Source organism: Neomonachus schauinslandi, chromosome 8 (assembly GCF_002201575.2).
Source record: "Neomonachus schauinslandi chromosome 8, ASM220157v2, whole genome shotgun sequence".
NCBI classification, from domain to species: Eukaryota; Metazoa; Chordata; class Mammalia; order Carnivora; family Phocidae; genus Neomonachus; species Neomonachus schauinslandi.
The window spans coordinates 117,553,486-117,566,873 of NC_058410.1; the positions used below are offsets into that span (position 1 = coordinate 117,553,486).

Here is a 13,388-nt window from a genome sequence, read left to right on the forward strand (position 1 = left end):
GGCGCAACAGAGGCAGAAAGGAAGGTCTCTTCTGTCTGAGCCTGTATCCACCTCCAGCCTTGCCAGCTGCATCTCACCTCCCCCGCCCCTTCCCCGCCCGTTTCTGCACCACCATGGATGCAGCTTGTACCCATACCATCGTGGGTACCCCGGCCACCATCGCCTTCGGCTCCTCCTACCCTCACTCTCAAGGAGCAAGGAGCATCCCCTTGGATTTAACCCACCGTACAGGTGCCCCAGGTTGAAAAAATTGACAATGGGGAACAAACTGATTGACTTTTAAATGGACATAGGTGCAACATACTCGTGTTAAAGCTACTTTGAGTTTGCTGGTTTAATTGAGATAGACATGTCTATCTTAATTAGTTGTCGACATTAACTATAACACTTTTATTCTACCAAGGTTTGCTGAAGGTCAAAAAGGCTCATGTAATCTCTTGCAATCTGTCAACAAATGATGGCTTCAAATGGTTAATTAATTTTGTCTGTCTCAAAGTTTTCATGGGTAACTGTTAAAACAGTTTCACAATCTTTGGTAACCTGAAACTTTAAAGTTTTACTTGGATAACAAGTCAGATTGAATTCGTTGGATATCTAAGTCTTTCCAAATAAGATAAAATAGTGAAACATTAATTACTAAACATAATGTTTATTTGCTTTTGGCTTCCTATTGTGGAGAAGCTGAGGATAGTCTATTGGTAAACATACTTGATGCTTTATCAAGATGGTACTGTGGAAAAACATGTTTGTACAAAGTATAAAATGTATTCATAAATTTCAGATCTAAAGAATTCCAGTGTAACACACAGTTCACAATCAGTTACTACTTAGTTTTCCCTGGAGACTAAGGTTTGTAAGAATTAAAATTCCGCTAAATGTAATTAAGGCTGTTGGAGATAAGAAAGCAACTCTGTTTGCAAGAAAATATGTGTTTTTGATGAGAAAGATATGAGGAATGGGAATACATTTTGTTGAGGGGGGAAACAAGTAATTTTGTCCAAAAATAAGACTGGTTGTTTGGAGAGAAAAGGCTTAGGACAAAATCTGAATAAAAAAAAGGTGTAGAAGATTTGTGAAGGGAATACTTTAGGAAAAATTTTATGTGTGGTCAGGACTAAGGCTGAAATAAATAGATTTTAAAGATACACTGGTACACGATTAAAATTCTGCCTTTTTCTCTGATAAAAAAATGAAGTTTTCTTGGATTGTTGGTTTCCACTTGATAAGAAATTATAAACAAAGTTGTGGTCTTTTCCTTGCCCAGAAAACCAAAGTTTCTATGTTTTGTCTTTATCAGGTCTTTGGTTACTTAAGAAAGTTAAAAATTCTCAATATTAAAAGAGCTAAATTTTGAGAACAACTCTATAACCCTACCTGTTTGTCTTTGTAATAGCTTATTATCACCTTGGGGAGATAAATAATCACATTTTAAGTGTTATAATGATATGTAATCCTCTTTAGGCATGTGCTTTAAAACTTTGAGTGTTTTAAAAATTTTCCCCAAGATTTGAATTGTAAATGAAGTCTTTTTGACTAATTAGGCTTGTTTATTTGGTCTGTTAAATTACATGGAAAGCATTGTCAAACAACTGATGACAACTTTAGGTGATGTTGTATGGGTAAATGCTTTAACTCTTCTAGAAATTATATGAAATCCCTAAAGTTTTCATAGATCCTGGTGTAAGGTCATCACTCGACTTTCTGATTATGTGTAGCACAGAAAGAACTGGGTTTCCTTGTCAACTGCATTATAATGAACTCTCATCAGATCTTTAACCATGTCCATTTTTGAGTCTCTTGTCACTTACAGTTGTTCTGATGCTCTTACAAAATGTGTTTTGTCTTCAAGGAGACCCATGAAAAGAACTTTTGGCAAATACAGGTATTTGATATCTTTGAGATCATAAAACTAAGCCAAATGAAAATTTCCAGAACTAATGGAAAAAAAGCTGCATTCAAACAGAATAAGAATTAATAATATGGGACTAAATAAATTGAGAAAATGATATTTTTATAAGTGTTGTTGGAAACGTTCTCTAACGTTAGCTCCCCCAGGTTAAGGAAACTTTCTCTTAAGATATCCATGATATACAGAAATACGATAAAATATTCCTTTGGGAACAGATTGAAGCATTTTACTTTTTCCCTACCTGAACCCTCTGAAATTCAGAAACTCTCATTGAGTATTCTTTCTTCCATGGCAATTATAATTATTTTCATAAGTTTAATAAGAATCTGTTCTCCTTGTAACAGGACACCATTGGAAACACTGGTTATTTTACCAAGGCTTTGACTGGAATGAATGTCAGATTTGAGAGAGACATGCACAGACTCAGATACGATCAAACAGCTTTAAGGTATTAAAGTTGACTTTATGGAGCCAATAAAGCCCCTTGGAAATGTCAGTCTGGCACCTCACTCAAAGAGTTCCCACAGCCTCAGCACGTGAGTAAAAAATGTCCGTTCCTGGGGGCGCCTGGGTGGCTCAGTTGGTTGGGCGACTGCCTTCGGCTCAGGTCATGATCCTGGAGTCCCGGGATCAAGTCCCGGATCGGGCTCCCTGCTCAGCAGGGAGTCTGCTTCTCCCTCTGACCCTCCCCCCTCTCATGCTCTCTCTCTCTATCTCATTCTCTCTCTCAAATAAATAAATAAAATCTTTAAAAAAAAATGTCCATTCCTGGCAGGTGCAAGAACTTCAGGATATTTGGGGGACTTCGAGAAGAGAAATTTGCCCAAATCTACAGATATTGCAGGCGTATCTGACAACAAGTATTTGGCTTGGTTTCTGGCCTTGAGAGCTTAAAATTGTTCAATCTAGAGATTCCTTATAAAAAGTTCCAGCAAAGCAGATTTTAAAAGATCTATTCTTGCTAGCTTAGGTAAATAAGTAGGCCAAATTTGTTAAAACTGGACATGTTTTACAAGCAAATTAATCTTGATATGGCTATCTTTGATAAAATGAGGGTGATTATAGAGAAAAAATATGTTTCAATAACACATATTTGTAGATATTAGACTTTAATACTATTGATTATAAACTAGACTAGATCCTGAATTCTTCTGGTTTCCTGAAATATCTGGCGATGGCTCTCCAAACTAAGGTTTCCAATCTTCTTCCATTCTCTTAACTTAAAGTCATTAAAAACTAAAACTGCCCTTTTCCCTAAAGCCCTGAAAGCTGATGCTGGACAACTTGAGGTCAGCTCAGAGAAATTGCCACAGAACTCATGTACAGACGATCTATGTGCCTGCTTCTCTTTGGGCCGGTCAAAAGGATCAGCAGAGACAGGTGGATTACAAAGCAGAAAAGCCCATCTGATTCCCGCGGCCTGTTGGCACTCTGTCTGCGGACGCTTCAGGCCTGACATCTGAAAATCTTCTCCCTGGCAGCACTCAGGACCCAGAAACGGGGTTTGTCATTTGCTCCAGCCATTAACCTGTATTTTTCTTTGGTTTCCATAAAAGTGCCTCTTATTAATGACCTGATTGCTTGCCTAACAAAACAGAATCTATATGATGGCTACGCCACCTGCTACACAATTAGGGCCTGAAGTGACTCTCAAAATAGCATTACATTATTAAACACTGCGATAACTCAAATGCTTAAAGCAGTTCTGTTTTATTTTTTGAGATTTTATTTTTAAGTAATCTCTACATCCAGTGTGAGGCTGGAACTTACAACCCTGAGATCAGGAGTCACACGCTCTACCAACTGAGCCAGCCAGGCAGGCCCCCAAATTCGTAAAGCAGTTCTACAAAATCAAATGGCGTTAGATGTCTTAACTGCTACAGAAGGTGGAATATGTGCCATTATTAAAACAGAATGCTATGTATATACTTCAGATCATCACAAAAATGTAACAGGATTGCTAAAAGATATGAATAGTCAAATTGATGCTTTAAATGACCCCTCCCTTTCCTTTAATGACTGGCTAAACTCCTGGACTGGAGGAGGATTTTGGTCAACTATCAAAGGTCTTTTCCTGGACTTCTTCTTGTTATTTTAATCACGTTCTGCTGTTTTTTGTCCAATGTCTCTCCACCTGGTGCTGAAACTCTTTCACTGCCATACCTTCAAGCCAACAGATGATCCTTTCTGCTCAAGATTCCCATATGTTATCAACTCTACATAACAGCTGTCTCGGTCTTTCCTAACTCATTAAATTATCAACTGACCAACTGAAATCCATAGGAAGGGACATCTCTACACCCCTATTCAGCAGAGAGAAGTTATAGAAGATAAGACCTTCCACCCTCAACAACCTTAAAGATTTAAGGGTCAAACTGTTCAGGGGGGAAATGATGGGAGAAAAAGGAACAAAGCCTGGACTTTCCTGTGGCTCATAGTCTCCAGGCAGGATTCCTGAGGCTTTCAGATTATAACACTCCTACAGCTCCCTCAAGGACTTCCTTTCATGTTTTACCACTATAGCTTTGTTCTTGTTCATGTTACTTTCCTGTGATAAATATAAACACCCCCCACCAAGATGTATACTAGCAATCATCTTCAAACATATGGCCCACTATATACATCTGAAGGGTCTCAAGACTACTGTTTTACTAGACAGTAGTAAATAGCCTTATCTTTTTTTAATTTAAATTCAATTGGCCAACATATAGTAAGTACATCATTAGTTTCAGATGTAGAGTTCAGTAATTGATCAGTTGCATATAATATCCAGTGCTCATCGCATCACCTGTTCTCCTTAATGTCCATCACCCAGTTACCCCATCCCCCCACCCACCTCCCCTCCAGCAACCCCGTTTATTTCCTATACTGAAGAGTCCCTCATGGTTTGTCTCCCTCTCTCATTTCTTCCCATTCAGTTTTCCCTCCCTTCCCCTATGATCCTCTGTACTCTTTCTTATATTCCACATATAACTGAAACCATATGATCATTTCCTTTCTCTGATTGACTTATTCCACTTAGCCTAATACCCTCCAGTTCCATCCACATCGATGTAAATGGTAAGATTTCATCCTGATGGCTCAGTAATATTTCATTGTATAGAGATACCACATCTTCTTTATCTATTCCTCTGTTGATGGACATCTCAGCTCCTTCCACAGTTTCGCTATTGTGGACATCACTGCTATAAACATTGGGGTGCACGTGCCCCTTCAGATCACTACATTTTATCTTTAGGGTAAATACCTAATAGTGCAATTGCTGGGTCATAGAGTAGCTCTAATTTCAACTTTTTGAGGAACCTCCATACTGTTTTCCAGAGTGGCTGCACCAGCTTGCATTCCCACCAGTGTAAGAGGGTTCCCCTTTCTCTGCATCCTCGCCAACATCTGTTGTTTCCTGACTTGTTAATTTTAGCCATTCTGACTTGTGTGAGGTGATATCTCATTGCAGTTTTGATTTGTATTTCCCTGATGCCGAGTGATGCTGAGCACTTTTTCATGGGTCTGTTGGCCATTTGTATGTCTTCTTTGCAGAAATGTCTGTTCTTGTCTTCTGCCCATTTCTTGACTGGATTAGTAAATAACCTTATCTTAACAGCCGCTAGCACCTCAAGGTGCTGGAAGCCTTGTTTCCAAATTCCTTAGAGACTTACACTATCTCTAAACCCCACTAACTAAAAAGCATATAATCAGTCGCACCTCACAATACCCATGCAGCTCTTCCTGCCCATCGGGCCTGTCCCTGTGCTAAAATAAAATCACCTTTTTGCACCAAAAACATCTCAAGAATTATTTCTTGACCATTTGCTCACCGGCCCCACATCAATACCCATAGTAATATTATTGGATCACATGGTCCTTCTACTGTAAATTTTTTGAGAAACTTCCATTCTGTTTTCCACACTGGCTGTATTAATTTACATTCCCACAAGCAGTGTACAAGGGCTTCTTTTTCTCCTCATCCTCACCAACACTTCTTATTTCTTTTCTTTGATTTTTGCTATTCTGACAGTTGTAAGGTGGTATCTCGTTGTGGTTTTGATTTGCAATTCCCTGATAACTAGTGATCTCAAGCATCTTTTCATGTGTCTATTGGTTATCTGTATGTCTTCTTTAGAAAAATATCTATTTAGGTCCTCTGCCCATTTCTTAATTGGATTGGTTGGGGTTTTTTGGTGTTGAGTTGTATAATGGCTTTATGTATTATGGATATTAGCACCTTATAGGATATATAATTTCCAAATATCTAAAAAAATAAGAAAATAAAAAATAGAAATAAATTTTAAAAATTTCCAAATATCTTGTCCCATTCAGTAGGTTACCTTTTTGTTTTGTTAATGGTTTCCTTCATTATGCAAAAGGATTTTATTCTAGTGTATTCCCAATCATTTAATTTTCCTTTCCTTTCCCTTGTCTGAGGAGACATATCTAGAAAAATATTTCTATGCCTGATGTCAAAAAAATTATTCCCGGGTGCCTGGGTGGCTCAGTCAGTTGGGAGACTGCCTTTGGCTCAGGTCATGATCCTGGAGTCCTGGGATGGAGCCCCCGTGGCGTCAGGCTCCGTGCTCAGCGGGGAGCCTGCTTCTCCCTCTCCCTCTGCCCCTCCCCTCCACTCATGTTCTTGCTCACTCTGCTCTCTCTCTCAAATAAATAAATAAATAATCTTTTTTTAAAAAAAATTATTCCCTATGTTTTCTTCTAGGAGTTTTATGGTTTCGGGTCTCATGTTTAGGTCTTTAAACCACTTTGACTTTATTCTTCTTTATGGTGCTACCAAGTGGTCCAGTTTCATTCTTTTATATGTAGCTCTCCAGTTTTCCCAGCATCTTTTTTTGAATAGACTGTCTTTTCTCCATAGTGTATTCTTGCCTCCTTTGTCATAGATTCATTGACTATAGAATTGTGGGTTTATTTCTCTGCTTTCTATTCTGTTCCATTACCTACTTGTCCATTTTTTCCAAGTACCACACTGTTTTGATTACTACATCTCTGTAATGTATCTTGAGATCTGAAATTGTGATACCTCCAGCTTTGTTCTTGTTCAAGAATGCTTTAGCTAGGGGCGCCTGGGTGGCTCAGTCGGTTAAGCATCTGCCTTTGGCTCAGGTCCTGATCCCAGGGTCGTGGGAAAGTTCTACCTCTGTCTGCCACTCTGTCTACTTGTGCTCTCTCTCTATCTCTGTTAAATAAATAAATAAATAAATAAATAAATAAATAAATAAATCTTTAAAAAAAAAAGAATGCTTTAGCTATTCAGGGACTTTTGTGGTTCCATAAAAATTTTAGTATTATTTGTTCTAGTTTTGAGAAAAATGCTACTGGCATTTTTATAGGGATTGCCTTGAATCTATAGACTGCTTTGGGCAGTAGATATGGACATTTTAATAATATTGATACTTCCAATCCATGATCATGGACTATTTTTCCATTGGTTTGTGTGATCTTTGATTTCTTTCATCAATATATTATAGTTTTCAGGGTGCAGGTCTTTCACCTCTTTGGTTAAGTTTATCTCTAGATGTTTTCATCTTTTTGTGCAATTGTAAGTGGAACTGTTTTCTTTCTCTTTCTGCTACTGCATTATTAGTGTATGGAAACACTACTGATTTGTGAGGTGAGTATTAATTTTGTACCCTGCAACTTTACTGAATTCGTCAACTTCTAGGAGTTTTTTGGTGGAGTTGATAGGGTTTTATATGTATACTATCATGTCATCTGAATATAGTGACAGTTTAACTTTGTTAACAATATGGATGCCTCTAATTTCTTTTTCTTGTCTGATTGTTGTAACCAGGACCTTCAGTATTATGTTGAATAAAAGTGGAGAGAGTGGACATCCTTGTCTTATTTTTGATCTTAGCAGAAGAGCTCTCAGTTCTTCTCCATTGAGTAAGTTGTTAACTGTCAGTTTCTCATAGATGGATTTGTTATGTTGAAGTGCATTCCCTCTAAACCCATTTTGTTGAGGGTTTTTATAATAAATAGATGTTGAATTTTATCAAACGAATTTTTTTCTGCATCTATTGAGATGATCACGATACTTCCCTTCGTTTTTCCAATGGAATTTATAACATTAGTTGATTTGCAAATATTGAAACATCCTGGCATCCTGGAATAACTTCCACTTGGCAATGGTGAATGATCCTTCTAATGTACTGTTAAATGTGGTTTGCATCTATATTCATGTGAGATATTGGCCTGTGGTGTTCTTTTTTGTAGTGTCTTTCCCTGGTTTCAGTATCAGATTAATTCTGCCCTCATAAAATATATTTCGATCTTCCTTCCTCTTCTGTTTTTGAGAATAATTTGAGGAGTGAAAACTCTAAAGGTTTGGTAGAATTTATCTGTCTAGCCATCTGGTCCTGAACTTTTGTTTTTTAGTAGTTATTTTTTTATTACTATTTCAATTTCCATTGCAATAGGTTGGCTTAGATTTTCTATTTCTTCCTGATTCTGTTTTGGAGGATTGTATGTTCCTTATCCATCTCTTCTAGGTTGTCCAATTTGTTGGCATACTGCTTGTCATAGTTCTCTCATAATCCTTTGCATTCCATGCTGTCAGTTGTTTCTTCTCCTCTCTCATTTCTGACTTTATTTATTTGGGTCTTTTTTCTTTTTTTCTTGAGGAGTGTGGCTAACAGATTATCAATTCTGTATCTTTTCAGAAAACCAGCTCTTGGTTTCATTGATTTTTTTCTATTGATTTTTAGTCTCTGTGCCATTTATTTCTGCTTTGATCTTTGATTTCCTTCCTTCTAGTCACCTTGAGCTTCATGTGTACTTCTTTTCTCGCTCCTTATGTTGGGTGATTTATTAGAGCTTTTTCTTGTTTCTTCAGGTAGGGCTGTATCCCTCAACATTTCCCCCTTAGAACTGCTTTCCCTGTGTTTCAAAGATTTTTTTACCATTGTGTTGTCATTTTCATTAGTTTCCATGTATTTTTTTATTTCTTCTTTGATTGCTTTGTTGACTCTCTAGTTGTTTAGTATCATGTTGTTTAGCCTCTACGTGTTTGTGTGTTTTCCAGTCTTTTTCTTGTGATTGATTTCTAGTCATATACCGTGGGGTCAAAATATTTTCCTGGTATGCTTTCACTCTTCCTAAATTTATTGAGGCCTGTTTTGTGCCCTAACATGTGATAAATTCCAGACAATGTTCCATATACACTTGAAAAGAATGTGTATTCTGTTGTTTGGGGATGGAATGTTCTGTATACATCAGTGTTGTCCTCATGGTCTAATTTGTCATTCAAAGACACCATTTCCTTATTGATTTTTTGCCTTGATGACCTATCCATTGATGTACATGCGGGGTTAAAGTCCCCTACTATTGTTGTGTTACATCACTTTGTCTCCTTATGTCCTTTAATAATTGTTTTATGTATTGAAGTGGACAAACCCCTTGCTTTTTCTCATTCTTAGGATCCCTCGTTCATGTTAGAAAGAGGATCTGGGGGCAGAGTGGAGCCTCTATTGGCCAGTGGAAAGGGAAGAAAGGAACAGTGATGGGGCAGAGCCAAGAAGAGGGATCCTGATGAGGCTCCTCACTGCAGATGCTCACTGTGGAATGAATCCTCCACAGCAAGACACTGGGGTCACTCAGCATGTGGAGCCCATCCCGGCCCAGTGGTTCCACGTGCAGCTCCTCTCCAGTCCCAACCCCAGCCCCAGCCAGGCTGCTGACACCTCAAAGCCAGGCACATCAGCCAGGGTTGCCAAAAATCTCCTTAGAGAAACTTGGGAGGACTCTCCTGGGAGGATGATGTTGGGCCCTGAGCCATGGAACAATGGGTCAACTTCTGGTGGTTGAGAGCATGAGGGCCCTGAAGGCCACTCACTGGCCCCTTACCACCTAAAAATCCAGGCCCTTCAGAAAAGCTGGGGGATCCAGCACCACGCAGGTTGATGGGCTCCCTTGCTGAACTGCTCCAGCTGCTGGGACAGAGCTTGTGCATGCCAGAAAGAGAATGAGTCAAAGCAGCAGTCATCAAAGAGCATGCTGTGAGGAGACAGTCCCCAGGCTGAAGTCACTCATTGGCCAGTGGTAGGATTGGAGCTGGGTGGGTACAGTGTCCCACAGTGGGGTGTCTGCCCAGGGGCTGCCCACCTGAGAGCTGCATTGAGCAGGCTTGAGAAGACAGCCCTGGCTGATGTAGAGGCTTCAGGGTGGGTGGCTGGGTGGGCAGAACCATACTCAGGTTGCTGAATGGGTATGGAGGCAGCCATTGGTCAGTGGGCAGTTTGCAGGTATCCAGGGGGCATCCTGAGTGATAGAGGACAAGGTGGGTCACATTGTTGGTGACAACTATTTGGGCAGCTGCTGTTGGGACCTTCTGGTGTCAGCTGGGCCCACGGGCAAACTGAGGGGGCTGAGGGGCATACGGTGGTGGCAGGGGGAGATGCCAGGAGTAGAAGCTGGGTAAGGGGGAGGGCACCCAGCACAGGAAAGGAAGCTGAGGAGGAAGAATTGGAGAAGGAGACAGCTGGGGCACTGAGTGAGGGGTGGCCCAGGGAGAAGGCAGACGCTGAGCGGTGGCTGTAGGAGCCCTGGACCTGGGGCTAGAGACTGCTCAGGGAAGCCTGGAGGTTTGGGATTGCTCAGGGAGGACTGCAGGATAGGTAGCCGAGCAGGGAAAAAAGTCCTGGCTCCTCATATCCTGAGCCCGGGTCCAGGCCCCACTGACACCGAGGTGAATCATGGTAGGGTCAAATTGGAGGTACTCTTGCCCCCACTTAAGCTGGGGTAGACTGTCTCCTCAGGGTCCAAGGGGGTGGGTAGTGGCAGGGGAAAGTTCAGGTTGGTGAGATCAGGTAGTGAGCCTCCTGTGTTCATGGCAGATGGGAGGACATGCACATTGACAGGCTGGTTAGGAGATTTAAAGAAGTTAATTCCAGGGAGTTCACAGGACCAAAGTCGGGAGGAGGATGAGGACAGCTTCCTAGCATACCATGGCTTCAGCAAATGTTTGTCCGCTAGCACATTCTCCTCAATAGCTGTGATTTGGAGTCCACTTCACCATTCAGAAAACCTCCGTGGTGGCTGTGGAGGATGCTGGGAGGGGTAGGGCCTGGATAAGTGTCCTGAGGGCTGGGGTTCCTCACACCGGTGTGAAGGCAGAGTCAGCACTTGTCCTGTTCAGCGCAGATGGTAGTAGAAACACATACTCCACCAGCTGGACTCTGGGGGAAGAGACAAACAGGCAGGACCACAGGAAGAGCTGTCTTTCTGGCGGGGATAGCGGTGCAGTGGGAACACCATTATTTGGGGATCTCACTGCCCCTGTTCCTCCAGTCCATGGTGCCCAGTGCTCCAGGATGGATCCAGAGGCGAGTGGAAGGGGCTCTGGACCTCAGCCAGGCCAGGGCTAATCTTGTTATCACTGGGCAGAGAATGGCCATAAGGAGAGCTCCTTGTGTATGCCAGTCGAAATTTTGGGGATTGTAATATCCCAATCGTTCCCCAACCCCAGGCTCACTGGTTGTTCGGCCTCCCCCACAAGCCCATTTTTCTGCCCCTCTGCCTCCACCCGCACTTCCCAGATGGTCAGACTGGTCTGTTCAGGTTTTGTACATCTTTCCTAAATCAGTCTTGGTCAGTTGTGTGTTTCTAGGAATGTACCCATTTCCTCTAGGTATGTAATTTGTTGGTATGTAATTGTCTATAGTCTCTTATGATTCTCTGTATTTCTGTCCTATCAGTTGTAATAGCCTTCTTTTATTTCTAATTTTATTTATTAGAGTCTCTTTTTTTCTTAGTTAGACTAGCTAACATTTTGCCAATTTTTGTTCATCATCTTCAAGAACCAGCTTTTAGTTTCACTGATCCTTTCTATTGTTTTTCTGGTCTCTATTTTATTTACTTCTGCTCTGATTTTTATTACTTCCTTCCTTTTATTAACTTTAGGCTTAATGTGTTCCTCTTTTTCTAGTTTCTTGAAGTGTAAAGATAGATGGTTTATTTGAGATCTTTGTAATTTTTTGTTGCTATAAACTTCCTCTCAGAACGGCTTTTGCTGCAACCCACAATATTTGGTATGTTGTAATTTCATTTTCCCTTGTTTGAGATCATTATTTACATCCCTTTTGATTTCCTCTTTGACCTATTGGTTGTGCTACCAAATTCAGACTTGTCCATCACTCAATGCCCAATAAGCCAATGTCTAAGACACCAGTTTTGAAGCAAAGAAAGCTTCATCATCACAAGGAAAGCCCATTGAGAAGGTTGGCTATCTTTCCCAAAGCTGCATTGCCCTCTGAAGCCGAGGGACAGCTTATATATGTTTGGGGAAGGAGGTGAATACATGAGAGGGGGGTGAGGAAACCTCAAAAGGGTAGCCCTTCAAACATCTGGAGCTCTGCATTTTTCTGGAAGTTGAAGCATCATTCAGGACCTGGAATGATCAGGTATATCAGATAATTTGAAGACAAATGTGTCTTTCAACTCCCCATTAGGTTTCTATAATCAGTGGGTAAACAGAGAGTAGGGGTAAAAAGCAAAGTTAATGATTGATCGTGCATGAGGTTAAGAGGTGCATAAAACACAATTAATATGGAATAAAACATGACATACAGCTAAGGTAATAATGCAACCAATACAATACAGTTCTGCATATATGCTTTCGAAACAAGTCCAGGAACCATGCATCTGGCCTCAGTTGTTTAGAATTGTGTAGTCTATTTTCCACATATTTTTAGGTCTGCTCAGTTTCCTCTTGTTCATTTCTACTTTCATACCATCTTGGTCAGAGAAGTTGGTTGATATGATTTCAATCTTCTTAAATTTGCTAAAATTTCTGTGCTCCATCATATGATCTATCCTGGAGAATGTTCCATGTGCATGTGAGAAGACTATGTATTCCTCTGCTGTTGGATGGAATGTTCTGTAAATGTCTGTCATTTGTTCTAAAGTGTGGTTTCATTCCAGTGTTTCCTTGCTGATTTCATGTGTGGACAATCCATCCATTGTTGACAGTGGGATATTGAGGACCCGTAGTATCCCTGGATTGTTGTCTATTTCTCCCTTAAGATCTGTATTTGTTTAATGTATTTCAATACTCAGGTGTTGGGAGCATATATATTTACAACTGTTACATCTTCTTAATGAATTGATCTGGTTATTAGTATACAATGACTTTCTTTGTATTTTATCATTTTTGGCTTGAAGTCTATCTTGTCTGATATAAGTATGGCTACACCTGCTCTCTTTTTGGTACCACTAGCTTGGGTTATCATCATCCATCCCTGAACTGTAAACCTACATGTCCAGTGCTCCCTCCTTAATACCCATCACTGGGCTAACCCATTCCTCCACCCCCCTCCCCTCTAAAACCCTCAGTTTGTTTCTCAGAGTCCATAGTTTCTCATGGTTCATCTCTCCCTCCAATTTCCCCTCCTTCATTTTTCCCTTCCTTCTTACACTGTTGGTGGGAATGCAAGTTGGTACAGCCACTTGGGAAAACAGTGTGGAGGTGCCT

At 40.6% G+C, this 13,388-nt stretch overlaps 1 pseudogene; it reads right to left on the reverse strand.

Moving 5' to 3' along the window:
* Positions 1–9,346: 9,346 nt before the first annotated feature.
* Positions 9,347–12,718, reverse strand: LOC110586905 (annotated as a pseudogene).
* Between the last annotated feature and the right edge of the window lie 670 nt (positions 12,719–13,388).